This window comes from Periplaneta americana, chromosome 14 (genome assembly GCF_040183065.1).
Source record: "Periplaneta americana isolate PAMFEO1 chromosome 14, P.americana_PAMFEO1_priV1, whole genome shotgun sequence".
Lineage (NCBI taxonomy): Eukaryota > Metazoa > Arthropoda > Insecta > Blattodea > Blattidae > Periplaneta > Periplaneta americana.
This window is the reverse complement of record NC_091130.1, coordinates 149,508,960-149,522,980: the sequence shown is the minus strand read 5'-3', so window position 1 is coordinate 149,522,980 and position 14,021 is coordinate 149,508,960. Positions and strand designations below refer to the sequence as shown.

Here is a 14,021-nt window from a genome sequence, read left to right as displayed (position 1 = left end):
AAGTTTACAAGCTCTTCAAGATATATTCTCTACTAACGCACTAATTCAAGAAATACATCAGCTCCTCACTGACTTGATGAAACAAGGACGAAAAATAACTCTAATATGGATCCCTTCTCATCAGGGCATTCCTGGAAATGAAACTGTAGATGCCGCAGCAAAAGAAGTTACACGACTTCCATTGCATTTTTTCACATCTATTCCTCATACAGACGCCATTAAATACATAACCAGAAAACTGCACAACCATTGGCAAACATCATGGACAGAGTCATCATCCAGCAAACTTCACGAAATAGTACAGCATTCCAGAATGAAATATCCACTACAGAATTTTAAACGTCAAGACCGAGTAATAATCACCAGATTGCGAGTTGGCCACACCAAAATTACACAATCTTATCTTCTAGACAGAACTCCTCTTCCAACATGCACCAATTGCCACAGTAGGATCTCTGTACGCCATTTAATTTCTGAATGTCCACTATATCACCTTCATCGAGATCAATTCCATATACCAAAACACTTATCAACAGTTCTAAACAACCCATCATTCAGTTCAAACTTACTTAAATTTCTGAAAGCTACAAATGTATCTAAATGATTATTGGAATACAGTAAACTCTATGTAAACTGTAAGAATTATTTATGTACTGTCGCGATATGACTTCCTGAGTTAAAGCGACATAAAATAAATAAAAAAATATATATATTTTTTATTAAATTACAATTATAAAGGATTGCACGTTAAGAAAAAAGCATTGGTTTTATGGGTCTTGCCTGATACATTATACAATGGTAGGTAGGCGTTTCTATGACAACTGGTCATTTGATGGAATAGCTCCATATGCCCGATGCTTTTTTCTTAACGTGAAATTCTCTATAAGTTGAATGAACGCGACAGCGAGGCCCATATCACTCCCGTGACATAGCGCGTTTGGATGACGTCACCGTATTAAGGGACACTGTGACCAGATTTCTTGACTTTGAAACGCATAAACCTTTCACTTTAAAACCCCAGGTTTGACCAGGACTCGAACTGGAACTCCCTACGCTTGAGGTTGATGGTCTAGACCACGTTTCCAACGCTGGTACCCCTCTGATGGTTATAATTTTCCAAATGAGTAGAATCTCTCTGCTACTATCATGGCTTTCGTTCAGCAACGTGTTTATCAAGCGGGAAATATTTATGACATGGGATGGCTTTCTTTGTGCGTGAGGCACGCGTAAACACAGCTTAATATACAGTCGTTTAAAACTACTGATCCACATAAAGAACTAAAAAATAAACGAAATCCTTCGCGGGATTATCCCGTTTCGACTCTGTTTCTCATCTGCATCGACGCGTTGCTTACGGTTTATCCGGCTGGAAAATGATTCCAACGAAATGACACATTAACAACGCAATAAACTTCAGTTCCCCTCACTGTTTTGTTTTCTGCCCCTAGTTTATTGACGCTGCCACTCTCATTGTTCTCGCTAAAGATAGATAGAGTTCACGTTTTGTGGGAGTCAAGCGACCTGATTCCAGTCCACGTGGATATTTCAGACTATGTCGTGATCACACTGAATCAAAACGTGTCGTCGCTGCAGTTGGCCTCATTCTTTTAGATTCCGAGATTATGTTACGCAGTTAACACATGTGTATTGCATATTATTTTTTGGACGATCGTCATTTAAATAAATTTGTTTTTCATTTTTAATGCGTCATAAATTTGTTTGATAAGTAAAAATTTCTCAGAAAGTTATGAACGTCGTTGCCAAGGCAATGTGTAGGTCATTTTATTTCAGTGTAAACAGTCATTGTTGATTCTGGTAATGAAATTTGTATTAATCTGATCAATATTATGATCCATTTTGAATCTTGCGTACGCTACTTTTAACACTTGAATATAAGTAATTGACTTACTCGTGTTAATTATGTAAGTTTGTGCGGCTTACATCTGTTTCGGTGCTTCATCACACCATTCTCAGAGCCTACTAGATCTCGGCGTCATCTCTAACTTCTCTGCCTGTTATGTGGGTGCGTTTGATTGTTGAAAGGTGTTGAAAAGTGGAGTCAACCCAACACACAGATCAATTTCAGTACATACACACTATTTGACTCCACTTTTCAACATCTTTCAACAATCAAACGCACCCACATAACAGGCAGAGAAGTTCGAGATGACGCCGAGATCTAGTAGGCTCTGAGGATGGTGTGATGAAGCACCGAAACAGATGTAAGCCGCACAAACTTACATAATTAACACGAGTAAGTCCTCTAGTTAATCAATTACCAATATTATGACTTTAAATAGAAGTTCTGTAATCATTTAATGATTATGGCACAAGAATTAATTGAGGATATACTAATTGAAGAGACTGAAGAAGTGTCGAGAATCGGTTACACTAAGTTAATACCGTAAAAGTCTTAAAGGAGACATGAAAATGTGTATGAGATATTTACACAACAGGACATTCCTTCCTAAAATATAGCAGTACCATCAACATCTCGAGAAACATATAAAAACTCTCACCTTAAAAACTATAGGTTATACTGCTCCGGTAACATTTAATATTTGTACAAATTGTAATATCACATTTAATTTTTCTAAATAAAGGCTCCCCCAGAACTGTTGATTTTATTATTTTATCAGTGCATTAGAGATCTATATACAGTAATTTTACACATTAAAGAGCAAGTGGATAGCTTCAAGTACTTGGAGTGTACTACAAGCAGTAACATGAGCTGCTGTCAGGATGTCAAAAGGAGGATAGCAATGGCAAAGGAAGCTTTTAATAGAAGAAGAAGCATCTTCTACGGACCTCTAGAAAAAGAACTAAGGAAGAGACTAGTGAAGTGCTTTGTATAGAGTGTGACATTTTATGAGGCATAAACATGGAAATTACGACGAAGTGAAGAGAAGCGATTAGAAGCATTTGAAATATGGATATGGAAAAGAATGGAACATATGAAGTGGACAGACAGAATAAGAAATGAAGCTGTGTTGGCAAGAGTGGATGAAGAAAGAGTGATGCTAAAACTGATCAGGAAGAAAAAAAGGAATTGGTTGGGTCACTGGATGAGAAGAAACTGCCTACTGAAGGATGTACTGGGAGAAATGGTGAACGGAAGAAGAGTTCGGGACAGAAGAAGATTTCTGATGATAGACGACATAAAGATATATTAATCATATGAGGAAACAAAGAGGAAGGCAGAAAATATGAAAGATTGGAGAAAGTTGGGTTTGCAGGGAAAGACCTGCCCTTGGGCAGAACACTAAATGAATGAATGAATCAAATGAATAAGAATTCCCATTTGTATCTTAATCATTACTTATGTTATGCTAAATTTTACTGACTGACCTTTCCAGCGACAACAAAATGAAACTTCAACGTGCTCATAATTTGTGTGTACGTTTTGTAAGCAATGTTCGTAAATATGATCATATTACCCCATCCCTGGAAGCAATAGGTTGGCTTAAACTAGATAAGAAAAGAAATTTACATTCACTTCTCTTTCTCTTCGAAATCTTGAACTCTTCTATTCCTTCGTACCTGTCGTCTCGCTTCACTTACCTTTCTTCCCACCACAATCTGAACACACGCTCTCGCCATGAAACAACACTAACAATACCATCCCATCGCACCTCTTCATACTCATCCTCTTTCACAATAGCCCTGCCATACAGAGGTGAGCCTGCCTGGAGAGAAATAAAAAATAGGTTGCAGCCGCCAAATTACTCTTCAAGGAACGACCACTCATATAAATTGAGGGAAAGAAGGCAGAGGACGGACACTGGAAAGTTTTCTTTTCTCAATCGTACTATCAGGGACTGGAATGCTTTACCTGCAGACTTACTAAAGGCTTTACCAACAACCAAAAATGCATTTAAAAATAGGCTTAAGGACCTTACTAATAGACGGTAATTATACACAGTACTTAAAGGGTGTAAATGATATGTTGTTATTGAAGTGTTGTATCAGTGAAGAATTATGTTGTGTCAGTGAAGTGTGTTGTATCAGTGAAGAAGTATGTCGTGTTAGTGAAGTGTGCTGTGCAAGTGAAACGTGTTCCTGTCAGTGAAGCTTTATAGGTTATAGTGGCAGTGCAAAGTATTTGAACAGTGAAATGTTTTTTAAGTGTTAGTGAAATTAGGATAGAATCAGTGAAATCTGTCGTAGTTCCAGTGCAGTGAGTGAGTTGACAGCGAAATGAGTATAATGTTGAAAGGTGCTTGTGCAGATATGAACATATACTCGTGGGTTTTAGTTCGATCTTAGTTTTAAGATACAAATTAGAATATTTCAAATGTTATTTTAAGTGATCGTTTCATTTAATTTAGTATATTCTCTGTTGTTGTTATTATTATTATTATTATTATTATTATTATTATTATTATTAGTATTAGTATTAATTATTAGTATTATCATTAATTGTATTTTTAATTAATAATTTTATTATTGTCATTATTGAGTGTAATTAGTTACCACTGCCACCGGGTATATACCCATTGCAGTGTGAATAAATACATACATACAAGACTCTGGAACTCGCTACCTGCTAGCATCAGGGACTGTCGAAATAAAATTCAATTCAAACGCAAACTTACTAGGCACTTGGTCAGTAATTGAGACTCGTTCAGACATGGTTTCTTGTAAATAGTTCTTTTAATCTACCACAAAATATCTCAATATCCGGTAATTTCATCACTATAGAATTTTGTTATTGTAGGTTTAATTTGTAATTTAGTAAATACAAAAATATTCTTTGTTCTTAACTTCTATGATAAAATGTCTAGCTTTCATTAATCAGGTATTCTTATTTAATTTTTATTGTAATTGTAATTGTAAATTTAATATTAATTGTAATCTTATTGTTCATGTTATAGTTGTAATCCCCTGGTAGAGGGGCAGAGAAGGCCTGACGGCCTTATCTCTACCAGGTTAAATAAATAAATCTAATCTAATCTAAATTCCTCAAGAAATCTAAAAATTAAATAAGTTTATCTTGGGGTGAAAATTCACCCATGGTAGTATCCATGTAATTAAAATTCATATCTTGGATATGAAGATACGCCGTTTTAGCCGTTGCCCTACTGATTAATTTACATATTGCATAGTGTTTATTCTTAAATGGACGTTAAATTGTGCCGGGATCACAGCTGTGCGGAAGTAAAGATGTAGCCGCAGCTACAGCGCAGATGGCGCGTGGTGGGAAGCGGGAAGTGAGAGAAACGCGGGGGAAGGCGCCGCGCCGCGCCGCGTCACACCAGGGTCAGCGCGACGGAGGTGTTGTAACTGAGATGAGGAATGGCGGCCCGCCTTGGCAGCGCTGACTGGGTCACTAGCCGCGAGAACGCATCCGGAACGCCGAGGGAGAGCGAGGCCTGACATACCAGCTGCTACTCGGTGCAAAGCCGCTGACTGACCACACTTTGACGCAGGCAGGACAGTCCTTACCAGGGGGTTTACTCTTGTAATACCGTAGAAGTGGGTAAAGTCAATCAGTGGGTGTAAAATCGATCATTTGCGATTTTTATTGAAAATTATATATTTTCTCAGTTACTTGTTAAAATTTTGTTATGCTGACTTCATTGCCTTACATTGTAAATGTAAGCGAGAGGGACAACAAAAAGCCTGCGAATGCCAGTGGCGTAGCAGGGGAAGCTAACTCAAGTTGTCTTTCGTGTACATATGAGAAAACGTATTACAAAAATATAGTCTTACGGTCTTACTAATAAAAACTCTATATACAGACGTTTAACTGTCTTATACTTACACAATGAGTAGCTCGTTTATAAGTCGTGTGTAAATTCCTTACTAATAATCACTACATACGTCGTGTATAACAGTATAACTGTTACACAGCTACGTCATAGTTTCGTCATTACTTCGTTACGAAAGGTAATAGAATGTCTGAGGTTCTCTACTGCATCCGGTAGAGCGATCTAGTGTTGCGTGTTAAGTATCGATAGTACAACTGGCTCTAATCGATTACCACACTACATTTTGGTCAAAGAGTACAAGCTACAGCAATATTATTCTAATAATTCCATGATCTTTGGTTTGTTCTTCTGTGGTTACAAGGTAACCATCATCATAAAATGACAGTCGATACGAACAGCTGTTAGAGGGGCGGCCATTTTTTCTCTATATACAACGCTTAAACAAGGGATTTCGTATATACAACTACTGCAAAGCATTCCCTATTGTATAGTTACAGCCTGTTTATACGTCCATAACTTATGCATGAATTATTAGTAACGTTTTCTGTCTCAACTCTGCATAAGTCTCGTATAAAAACTATACACGGTTTATTAGTAAGACTGTTAAAATAAATAGTAGGGGAGAGTCGGGTAGTATCGGACATCGGGTAATATCGGACAGTGAGTTTCTTTTATCTACCACACGATGATAGTACCTGATTGACATGGTTACGTTTCTGTGATGTCGCATAGAGAAACGTAACCATGTCATTCAGGTACTACCATATGGTGGTATATGAAAGAAACGCACTGTCCGATACTACCCGATGTCCGATACTACCCGACTCTCCCCTAGTCAATGTCAAGCCAGCAGTCCGAAGATTGGTTGGAACCTCGTAAGTAACACCAATAAGGCATGACCTCAAATGGTACATAGTAAAATATGATTTCACGGTTTACACATATCTCTAACAAATAGACACGGTCATTTGTTTTTTAAATCGCACTTTTGTTCGTAAGTCAGTCTTGATAATAGAATTGTCCTAAAAAATTCAAGTAAACTGGTTTTCAGGAACTGTTATTTCACTCATTATTTATTATATCAGCCACAATGCACACTAACACTTCAACTGAACACAACTCACGAAAAGGGATAACTCGGAAACTACTTATTTTAAATGTTAAAGCTAGCTCTTGCGAGCCTTGCGACTAGGGTAGTTTAGTTAGAAAGGGATGGAAAATCTGCGGGGTGGGTTACACAGAAGAATGAGTGAAAGAAACAGTCTGCTTGGAAGCTGGTGTGTGCAGGCTTCTTGTTTACTGCTGCATCACAAATCATCCTGAGCTGCCGCATCACAATATTTAACGCATAAATATAAACTCTATTAAAATTAATAAATAATTTTGTTCATAAACTGCAGGTTTATTATGAAATTATTATTAACTGGGGAAGCTGAGCTTTTTAGCTTACATTGACGCTACGCCACTGGCGAATGCTAACAATGGGGTCACTGTGTAATTACCGTTGAAGTGAAATTTGTTATTTTCAACTTTTTCTCTTAAATGAAAACAAAGTCTTACAAACTCTAAATTATCGTCAGCAGTGAAAGGAGACAGGAAGTATACGTAAGTACTTTTCGTTGAGATTGTATCCTGCTGAAATAATAGTTTTGCAGTTCGTAAATGTTAGTATTGAAACTTATTATTTTAAGAAAACTTGTACCTTTGTAGGGTAAAGTCGATCATGCCATCGACCTACTCGAAACAGATAGCACCAGCAGGAAGAATAAATTGTTCACCGAAATACCTCCAACTAACACTTATAAACAGAAAAGTGTCATAGTATAGCTTATATTGAGGGGATAGTGGGGAAAGAAGAAGTCGAAATTATGGTGAATTTCTTGCGTAAGAGAAGCACTGCCAAAGGAACATATTTTGTACACCCCTCTGTACCTGACTATGGGAACAACGTAGTTTCTAAAGTGATATGAGGAGGGGAAGATTTCAAATAACATCTAATATAAACCTAAGCAATGTTGAATTGCATTTTAGATTATAATTGAAGGGTGGTATTTCAATGTAAATTTTGAATTCTTAAATCTTTGTTTGTTGGTATGTGAAGTATTAAAATGTGTTTTTATGTTTTATAAGTTGGCAATCATAGTCACAATTGTACAGTGGAGACCTATAGGCCTAATTGTATCGAATAGTATGATCACAGAAACAAAGGATACACTATATAATGCTAAGTCATATATTGCAGATTATTATTGTTTTTACACCCCTATAACAAATAAAATATATTATGTAATACACTTAATTTGTTTTTTAAAAACATAAACAGTGATCGACTTTACTCCGGAATATTTTAAAATCGATCTTAAACTAAAAATTCAATGGTGATCGACTTTACCCTATTTAAGCAGGTAACTTCGATCACAAGTCAAATAAAAAAAGAACAGTTTTTTATAGATTGTAATTCAATTCGTGTAACGTGCCTTCATAAGTGAAGCATATGACGACAAAATGCTATTTTCTGAGGAACTTCGCTCCATTGCATAACCTCAATATCATTAAAAAATTGCAAAATTTTGATCGACTTTACCCTCTTCTACGGTACAAGTTGTGTCCTCATAGACGTTCCTTAGTCGGAGTGTGCCAGCTGTGTTCCGATAGGAATCATGGGAATACATTAGTTATACAAGGCGATCCGTTTGGGTATGGGTAAAATAAAAACACCGTAAAATTTTACTACTGAACTTTATTTGTTGAAACTTTGTGCATACAACACAGAAAGATGGGAGATTCCTCAGAGCTCAACATGACCCCCATTGCGCACCCTGCACAACTCATAACGGTGATGCAATTCAGCCCATGTCCGTTGTAACATAAGAGGGGTGTTTTGTTGAAAACTTGAGTAATTTTTACTCTCAGATCGTCAATGTTCCTGGGTTTCTGTGAATAGACAATGTCTTTAACAAAACCCCACACGAAGATGTCACGGACTGTTTCTTCGAACAAAGCATAACTAACACACAGAGCGAGAACAAAAAGTAAAATTAAAAGAATAGGAAAGATCACATAAGAGAAACATAACAAAGGAACAAAAAAGTGAAATTAAGAACTTAGGCCTACATAGAATACCCCACCTCACTATTCGACCTGCGCGCTTAAGTCTATTATAGAGTTACAGTACCCCACCCTTTTCCTCACCTTTTTCCCCTGTCGGCCGTAATTCTGGAAATTTTTTCTGGTCAGTTATTTTTTTTAGTGTATTATTACAGTAAATGTTAAACGGAAAGCAGTGGTTCTGACGATATGTTATTAAATGTAAATTCATATTAAAATTGTCTTGAAATTAGATAATTCATTTTAAGGCTTCACATAGCATAAAAACAACTATAAACAAGGTTTTCTTTTTTTCGAAAGACTTAAGTGCATACCGGTACTGTAAATGACTTTTACGTATTATTCGTACATAATAGGATATGGATGTTCTACTGCTCATCAATGATGTAATTCAATAAGAAAATAATAAATAAATAGTCTACTGTACGTAAGTCAAAATTAGAATACTCGCCTAATATACAATGCCTCCTGTAAATATGCAATTTACACCGGTTCCTTGAAGACCATCTTTTCGGGTTTTTAGTTGGTTTTTTAAGGACGCTGTATCAACTACTAGGTTATTTAGCGTCGATGTGATTAATGATAGCGAAATATTGTTTGGCTAGATGAGGCCGAGGATTCGCCATAGATTACCTAGCAATAATAATAATAATAATAATAATAATAATAATAATAATAATAATAATATTCTCGAAGCGCCCTGGTACTATTTTATTTACGACTACACTTCCGAGTCTAGTTCTTTCCGGTAATAAGATTTGTGGTCGGCATAATGGTGTTCGATATGGCGGTGATGATACTATCACTTCCAAACATAATTCATCGGTCCAAAAATTTCTTCATATAAAAAAGAAGCCATCATAATTTTGACTGCAAATTTTGATTTAGCTTCCATGTTTCCGCTCCATATATTGTCAAACTTTGGACTATAGACAGATAAATATGTATTTTTGTTTCCTTAAAAATAGTTTTGTTCCATAATATTCCATTTAACATGGCTGTTGCTGATCTTACTTTATTTATCCTATGTTTAATATCATCATCCTGTGTAGCTTTTTATTAATTTTGACTCCTAAATATTCAAATTTATAGCACCCTTTGATGATGTCTATTCCAACTTGCAAAACCAAATCTCTTGTATTTTCACAGCATCCCATATAAAATTATTTTCAAAATTTAGTTTTAATCCCCATTTGTCAATTTTCTAAACATATATTCCGCATCATCATATTCTTGTACTATTATTACTTGATCATCCGCAAAAAGCAATGTGTATATGTTTTCTTCGCCAATAGGGAGACCCATTCCAGAACATTTTCTCTTCCAGATTTCAAGAGACCTTTGCAAATATAGCCTATTTTGAATAACATGGGAGATGCACTACACCCTTGTCGTAGACCTTTTGTGACCATAATATCGTCTGAAAGCTTTTCTTCCCCTGTAATAACCTTGGTAGGCCACCAAATTAACTGCTCTGTATACTATGTCTCTTACAGGGTTGGCATACGTACACTATAGTCGGACGCATACGTCTATTTTGACTAATTGTACGAGGTACGATCGAACTCTATGTCGAACGCTATTTTGCACGACTATTTTAATGAAGCAACAAAATTATTTTGGAACTTATATTGATCTATAATTAAAATAAAATCAAAGGTTAATTCGTCCCTTTTTAGACAAGTTTTCTTCATTCAGTATATCGTTGACTAATATGAAAAAACATGCTTTAAAGGTATAAAAGATATTTTGAAAATCGATATGGTTCTTACTCTTGCCATGCAAGTCATAATTGATCATCTTTAGCTCTAGATTTCATTGTACTGCACGATTATGTCTAAGTAATACGAGTGCAGAGATCTATCTTCCTTATATATTCTGCAACGGAAGTCTTTTATCAGTGAAATAGTATAATACCACATTAGGATTAAGAAGTCTGCGCCGATATTATAGAGGTGACGAATTTGAGTGGACTCCAGGCGGATTAATTTGATGTAATTATCAGATGAAGCATTGATTAATATTAGCCTAAATATTTCCGTCGAGCTGGCCAAAGACAAGTTTCTGCTGACTTTCAGTATAATGATGTTGTTTCTGACCAAGCGTCATCGTGCATGCTTTACGGAGTTGACAGTGTTGATGAAGAAATGGTGATGTGTTTGAATGTTAAATGTCATTGTGAATGTGAAAAATAATTAGTAATATTCTTCATTTGAACAAACATTTGCTGGTATAATTATAAATAGGCCTATGAATCACTTTCTTTTAGTATATTGTGAAATATGTTTGTACACTCCATCTATAAAAATAGTAAGATGAGAAATGTACGACAATTTTTTGCTGAAGTACGACATTTTTCATAAGTTGGTACGACGATTGTGTGTCTATATATTATATACCCAGTGTCATGCGTAGCCGCTAATCGATTGTGTTTACAAAAATACATACACGTCCGACTCAATTCTGGACGTCTGCTATATTAATCAATCTTTCCCTACCATTACGATTTCGCATGCATTCCAACCCCAGCTTATCAGATGGCTTGATAGATTTTATTTGCATGATGAACAATGGTTGCATGTCTTTCCGGACAGTAAACGTCCACGTGTGGGGGTGTCCGCCAAGCTATAATTATATCGAGTATACGTAGAGTAAATATTTATACGATCGCGCTCACTGAGTCATGAAGCTGGTGTCCCATTCCCCGCTTTGATGTGGAACCAGCGCATTTCCGCTTACTTTGCACTCTCAAGTAACGTCGTTTGTACTCGATTTCTCGACGAATACTTCAAAATAGTTTTCTCATATTATCGAGGTAAAGAGGTTGGTTTATAGCTCAGGTTTCAAAGCAAAATTAATGATAATAAGGGTGGGCGGGAAGTAACTAGGCATTAAAGAAGTTAAATTTAAAAGTCATGTTGAGTTCAGATAAGTTTGTGAAATAATATCATATAAATTAGTTTTTTATTTTTCAATCAATCACTTATCATGCTATGATGGCAGAAATGGATTCTGTTACATCAAGATACAATGTTAATATACGTCACGAATATTTTCGACTTATTTTCAAGTCATCTTCAGGTGAGAGTTTCCTAACAAACAAACATTTGAACAAGGTGAAAATATCATAGAAAACTCAACTGCTCAGTCTACCATGTAACGCCAAGATGAGAAGGCCACATCATCTGAAAATCTCCACTGTACATCTTTCGTGAGTATTAACCTTTAAAGCACCTTTAAGGTTTTAATCACTTAACTTCTCTTCAAAATTTCAAGACATCTTTGATTAATTTTTTCAGACATAATGCCTCTCACCACGGCGAATAGACCGAGATTTTCTTTTACATCCACTTCATACAGTCTTCCAATACACTGAACGTCATAAAGAACAAGCCTAGTCTTCAGTTTTATATATAATAATTTTAAATGTTTTTAATTTCATAATTCAGGCACACTGCATGCCTCTCAATATATTGTATTATAATTATGTTCATGGGAAGGCTTTCTATCTGTATGACAATTTAATTTTAAGACTATGTACGCCATTCAACCATTTTATGTAAAATATGCATGGTCAGACTATTTACTAGTGTTTTATAAATGTGTTTAAATAATATTTTCACCTTGTTCAAATGTTTGTTTGTTAGAAAACTATCATCTGAAGATGACTTGAAAATAAGTCGAAAATATTCGTGATGTATATTAACATTGTATCTTGATGTAACAGAATTAATTTCTGCCATCATAGCATGATAAGTGATTGACTGAAAAATAAAAAACTAATGTATATGATATTATTAAAGAAGGTGTATGAAACCCACATTTACAACGCTAATTTATTGAAATTAATTTTATGTGTACATTATTAAACGGGAATACGGATGGATACATCAAAATTCAACGTAGGCACCTGTGGCATCGACCAATTAATTTCCTCAAGCGGCCGGGAATGGAATCCACAGTTTTCTGGTGGAATTTGCGTGAAACATTAGTTGATAACGTCCCGAATCCGTGCTTCCAATTGTTCCAGTGTGCGAGGTTTCGTCCAGTACTCTTCATCTTTTGCCAGATTCATAAAAAGAACTCACAGGGCTTCAGGTTAGGACTTTTTGCAGGCCATTCGTGAGGTCCTCGTCGCCCAAGCCAACGTCCCGGATACTTCTCATCCAACCACATACCCACGACATTTGCAAAGTGAGGTGGTGCAGCGTCCTGCATGAATATAATGTCGTTCATGTTTTCCCATCCAGATACCGTGGGCCAAACGTAATCGTCAAGCATCTCATGGTAGCGTTCCGCGTTCATGGTATCACGCAGGAGATATGGCCGATGACATTTGTGGCCGTCATTCTACATCACACGGTCGCTTTTGGATGAAACTGCATCTTCTCCACCGTCATACCGGTATCTTGTGCGGCCCAATAAAGGCAATTGTGTCGATTGGCGAAATCTTCCGTAAGAAATACGGCATCGTCACTCCAGAGGATATTTTGAAACAATTGAGTCCAATCCTCGTGCCGACCAAGCATCAACTACCCATACTCCATTCTGCGATCGCAGTCTTCTGGTGTCAGCTGCTGCACGTAATGGGGTTTCCATGGAGGGTAATTCAGTTCTTTCTGCAACACCTGACGTACCGCGTACCTTATGAGTCCGTTTTCGCAAGCTGCCTGTCGTGTTGATGTAGCCGGGCGACAACTCAACGTTTCTCGCACAATCGCCACATTCTCCTGAGACCGAGAAGTGGATGGACGGCCAGTTCATCCTGCATTCTTAACCGAACCTGTGGTGATTAGCTTCCTATGACAATTCTTTACTATCTCTGGACGGATTGAGGCGTTCCTTTCCTTCACCGTACGCCACCACCTCTGTACAAGAACGACGGAATTCCACACTTCATACCGTGCAGCAACCTGCAGATGACGTGAATATGTTAGGAGAAAATCCACAAACGATTAGGGAAAATACGGGAATTTTACTTGAAGCAAGTAAAGAGATAGGTTTGGAAGTAAATCCCGAAAAGACAAACTATATGATTATGTCTCGTGACCAGAATATTATACGAAATGGACTACATAAAAATTGGAAATTTATCCTTTGAAGTGGTAGCAAAATTCAAATACCTGGGAGCAACAGTAACAAATATAAATGATACTCGGGAGGAAATTAAACGCAGAATAAATGTGGTAAATACGTGTTATT

The 14,021-nt window shown here is 36.6% G+C and overlaps 1 protein-coding gene across 3 annotated transcripts in view; it reads right to left on the bottom strand.

Moving 5' to 3' along the window:
* The window catches only part of shakB (shaking B), a 121,290-nt gene that overhangs the window by 18,507 nt on the left and 88,762 nt on the right, over nt 1–14,021 (bottom strand). The gene's annotated exons all lie outside the window — the stretch shown is intronic.